Source organism: Rhincodon typus, chromosome 30, assembly GCF_021869965.1.
Source record: "Rhincodon typus isolate 14 chromosome 30, sRhiTyp1.1, whole genome shotgun sequence".
In the NCBI taxonomy this organism is placed as follows: Eukaryota; Metazoa; Chordata; class Chondrichthyes; order Orectolobiformes; family Rhincodontidae; genus Rhincodon; species Rhincodon typus.
In genome coordinates this window covers 36,461,043-36,466,304 of record NC_063361.1, presented here as the reverse complement: position 1 = coordinate 36,466,304, position 5,262 = coordinate 36,461,043, and the positions used below count along the sequence as shown (strand labels likewise).

Here is a 5,262-nt window from a genome sequence, read left to right as displayed (position 1 = left end):
GGGGAGTGAGGATTGGAGTGAGGGTTTTGTGGGTGGGTGAGAGAGGGGAGGGGGCTATGAACATGAGGCTGTTCAGAACCTGCCAGCAACCAATAATGGAACAGAGAAAACTCAATGTTGGGAACTGGAGTCCCTGAAAGCAGAACTTTTCTCGCTGTTTCCTGTTTAACAGGAGAGCTCATGTCACAGCTATTCCAGCCGATAGCTCCCCTCCTGGAACATAAACAATTTCTAAAGAACAAGGTCACAAGGAGGTGAGAATAAAAACCAGTGCAGTCTGTCTGTTCAATAAAGTGACATCAAATAAATCTATGTTTGTGTGTGCATCTCTGTGTCTCTGTGTGTGTGTCTGAGTGTGTGTCTGTCTGTGTGTCTGTGTCTTTATGTGTGTGTGTGTGTGTGTCTGAGTGTGTGTCCGAGTGTTGTCTGTGTCTTTATGTGTGTGTGTGTGTTTGAGCATGTATGATTGTGCGTGAGTATGTATGACTGTGTGTGTGAGCATGTATGACTGTGTGTGTTTGAGCGTGTATGACTGTGTGTGTGTGTGTCTGTGTGTGTATGACTGTATGTGTGTGTATGACTGTGTGTGTATCTCCGTGTGTCTCTGAAATCAGTGAACCATTCTCACTGTTGTACACTCCCTTTGCTTAATTCACGAATTTGTCAAATCGAACTCTCTGCTTTGTAACCACAACCTGTATTGGGGGCCGGTGCTGCCAAAATCCCACAAGGGATGGAATTGGTGGAGTGCAGAGATCTCTGAGGATTGTACAGATGGACAAGGTTCAGAGACGGTAGGGGGTAAGACCATCGACTCATTTAAAGTCGAGGGCGATTCATAAAACCAGCCCCCTCTCTCGTTATTTGCAAACGTAAAACTCAAGGGTCACTTGCTGTAAAGTGGGTCACATGCTGTAATTAGGATCCCCCTGTGTGGGAATAAATTCCTCAAAAGCTCCTCTCCTTTAATAATCTAATCTGTTTTTGAAAAGCCCCTGAGGGTCTGAATCAGAAACCAGTGAGTTCCTTAAACGAACCTCTTCCTCCGTTACATTGATGACTGTATCGGCGCCGCCTCGTGCTCCCACGAGGAGCTCGAACAGTTCATCCACTTCACCAACACCTTCCACCCCAACCTTAAGTTCACCTGGACCATCTCTAATACCTCTCTCTCCTTCCTGGACCTCTCTGTCCCCATCTCCAGCAACCACCTAGAAACGGATATCTATTTCAAGCCCACCGACTCCCACAGCTACCTAGAATACACCTCCTCCCACCCACCTTCCTGCAAAAATGCCATCCCCTATTCCCAATTCCTTCGCCTCCGCCGCATCTGCTCCCAGGATGAGGCATTCCACTCCTGTACATCTCAGATGTCCTCGTTTTTCAAGGACCGCAACGTCCTCCCCTCAGTGGTCGAGAACGCCCTCAACCGTGTCTCCTGCATTTCCCGCAACTCATCCCTCACACCCCCTCCCCGCAATAACAACCAAAACAGAATCCCCCTCGTCCTCATGTACCACCCCACCAACCTCCGGATCCAACACATCATCCTCCAACACTTCCGCCATCTGCAATCCGATCCCACCACCAAAGACATTTTTCCCTCCCCACCCTTATCTGCTTTCTGGAGGGACCACTCCCTCCGGGACTCCCTTGTCCGCTCCACACTCCCCTCCTGCCCCACCACACCCGGCACTTTTCCCTGCAACCGCAGGAAGTGCTACACCTGCCCCCATACCTCCTCCCTCACCCCCATCCCAGGCCCCAAGAAGACTTTCCACATCAAGCAGATGTTCACCTGCACATCTGCCAATGTGGTATACTGCATCCGCTGTACCCGGTGTGGCTTCCTCTACATCGGGGAAACCAAGCGGAGGCTTGGGGACCGCTTTGCAGAACACCTACGCTCGGTTCGCAATAAACAACTGCACCTCCCAATCGCAAACCATTTCAACTCCCCCTCCCATTCCTCAGACAACATGTCCATCCTGGGCCTCCTGCAGTGCCACAACGATGCTACCCAAAGGTTGCAGGAACAGCAACTCATATTCCACTTGGGAACCCTGCAGCCCAATGGTATCAATGTGGATTTCACAAGTTTTAAAATCTCCCCTCCCCCTACCGCATCCCAAAACCAGTCCAGCTCGTCCCCGCCTCCCTAACCTGTTCTTCCTCCCACCTATCCCCTCCTCCCACCTCAACCCCCACTCCCATCTCCTACCTACTAACCTCATCCCGCCCTCTTGACCTGTCCGTCCTCCCTGGACTGACCTATCTCCTCCCTAACTCCCTACCTACACTCACCTTTACTGGCTCCATCCCCGCCTCTTCAACCTGTTTGTTTCCTCTCCACCTATCCTCTCCTCTATCCCTCTTCTATCCGCCTCCCACTCTCTCCCTATTTATTTCAGAACCCCCTTCCCCTCCCCCATTTTCTGATGAGGGGTCTAGGCCCGAAACATCAGCTTTCCTGCTCCTGTGATGCTGCTTGGCCTGCTGTGTTCATCCAGCTCTACACCTTGTTATCTCAGTCCCTCAAAGGGATCGCCACCTTCTTGACCGCAACATGGAACATCTACCCCCTCTTGTGACAAGAATCAGTACAGCAAGCTGAGGAACATGGATTCAAACTGCAATGGTACAAGGAGCAATGGCAGGAAAAGGTAGGGGGGTGTGGGCCGGGGACACTGAGGCAAATTCTCTTCCTTCCAATTGTGGCTGAAGGTTCTTCTCTGTCCACTTGAGAAGACACATAGAACCTTCATTTAAAAGTCTTAATTGAAAAACATCATTTCTGACAGCGCAGCATTCCCTCAGACATCCACATAAACACACAAACACACACACATAGACAGTCACACCTGCCCATACAGACACACACACATACAGACAGACACACCTACCCATACACACACAAACACATACAGACACACCTACCCATACAGACACACACACATACAGACAGACACACCTACCCATACACACACAAACACATACAGATAGACACACCTACCTATACAGATACACACACACACATATAGACAGACAGACGCACACACACACACATAGAGACAAACAGACACACGCACACACAATTCCCATACATTCTGCAGTGCTGTTCTGACAGTTTGGTTCTTTGAACATGGGAACTGAGCATGATTATTGCTTCCTGTATTAATGCTGAGGCCAATAGAATCCTCTCACTGGGGATACAAGGCCCCCTCCTGTACCTTGAGACAACAAGAGTTGGAGTCACCTCAACACTCTCCAAAGCAACCAGCCACAAACTCCCCCACTGTTGTTGCAGACTGTATCCAGTGAGCCACACTGCTAATCAGTGCAGAAACACTCAGGACCAGGGTCAAGGGGCTGGCACTGCCCTTGAGAAGGTGGTGGTGAGCTGCCTTCTTGAACTGCTGCAGTTGACCTGCTGTGTGGGTTGACCCACAATGACTTTAGGGAGAGAGTTCTGGGATTTGGACCCAGTGACAGTGAAGGAACGGCGATATATTTCCAAGTCAGGATGGTGAGTGGCTTGGAAGGGATCTTGCAGCAGATGGTGTTCCCATGTATCTGCTGCCCTTGTCCTTCTAGATGGAAGTGGTCATGGGTTTGGAAGGTGCTGCCTGAGGATCTTTAGGTGAATTTCTGCAGTGCATCTTGTAGATGGTACACACTGCTGCGACTGAGGATTGTGGTGGATGCTGAAGGTGGGAGATGTGGTTCCAATCAAGCAGCTGCTTTGTGCTCATGCCCTGGAGCATAAACTGGTCCTAAAGTCTCATTGGTCTTGTTTCTTTCTCAGTGGCACTCACCAGTAATTGTTCCCACATCTTGGAATTCTTTCCCAGGCAGCTGCTCTCTGAGGTATCCATCCTCAGGTCCAATGGTGAAGGCAGGTCTCGGGAGGTAAGTGGACAGTGGGCTGGCCGCAGTGTGTGCTGGGCCCTCCAGTTTGGCAGGGTTTATATCCAGCAGTGATCTCCCATTCGCCAGGCGGGGACCAGCTCCTGGTCACAAGTTCAAAAAACAAACCCAGCCTGGTCTTTGAAGCAGCTGTCTTCAGAAAGCCTGAAAAAAGCATCGCATAAACATAAAGAAAATTCAATTATTTACACAGAAACCATGACTATATCAAATAGATCACAGACAAAGACATGCACTATTGACAACAGAAGGCCATTCAGCCCTTCCAGCCATTCAGTTAACCCACAGATGTGTTGTACCCAGTAATTAAATATGTTTAGGACAGAGACTGAGAGATTTTGAGTTATTAAAGACATCAAGACATGGCGAGGTAGTTCAGGAATACAGCATGGAGCTGGTTGATCAGCCATGATGTACAACAGCAGAGCAGGCTCAAGGGGCTGAATGGCCGACTCCTGCCCCAAGTTCCGATACCTTCATCTCAGATCCACATCCCCTGAACACTCCCAGCCAAGAGGGAAATAAAATCAGCACCTCCTCAACGAGAAATATCCAAACAGTGTCCCAACACCCACACTGTGGAGGGTGGAGATGGGGCGGGGGGAGGCGGGATCCAGTTTTCCCTCTCTGAGGAGACAGTGGAATCCAGTTCCCCTCACTGAGGGGATGGGGAGATCCAGTTCCCCTCACTGAGGGGACAGGGAGATCCAGTTTCCCTCACTGAGGGGGCGGGGGGATCCAGTTTCCCATCACTGAGGGGACAGGGAGATCCAGTTTCCCTCACTGAGGGGGCAGGGGGATCCAGTTTCCCTCATTGAGGGGGCGGGGGGATCCAGTTCCCTCATTGAGGGGATGGGGGATCCAGTTTCCCTCACTGAGGGGACGAGTGATCCAGTTTCCCTCACTGAGGGGACGAGTGATCCAGTTTCCCTCACTGAGGGGATGGGGGAATCCAGTTTCCCTCACTGAGGGGGCGGGGGGATCCAGTTTCTCTCACTGAGGGGATGAGGGGATCCAGTTCCCCTCACTGAGGGGAGGAGTGATCCAGTTCCCCTCACTGAGGAGACGGGGGGATCCAGTTCCGCTCACTGAGGGGACGGGTGATCCAGTTTCCCTCACTGAGGGACAGGGGGATCCAGTTCCCCTCACTGAGAGGGTGGGGGGATCCAGTTTCTCTCACTGAGGGGACCAGGGGATCCAGTTCTCATCACTGAGGGGACGGGGGGATCCAGTTTCACTCATTGAGGGAGGGGGGATCCAATTTCCCTCACTGAGGGAGTGGGGGGATCCAGTTCCCTCATTGAGGGGATGGGGGGATCCAGTTTCCCTCAC

General features: G+C 51.3%; 1 long non-coding RNA gene across 1 annotated transcript in view; it reads right to left on the bottom strand.

The window, feature by feature from the left end:
• The window catches only part of LOC125486541, a 14,489-nt gene extending 10,451 nt beyond the window's left edge, over positions 1-4,038 (bottom strand). Inside the window, exon 1 of the long non-coding RNA XR_007265193.1 lies at positions 3,819-4,038. This is a non-coding gene — a long non-coding RNA (uncharacterized LOC125486541). The remainder of the gene's footprint in view (positions 1-3,818) is intronic.
• Positions 4,039-5,262: the final 1,224 nt, after the last annotated feature.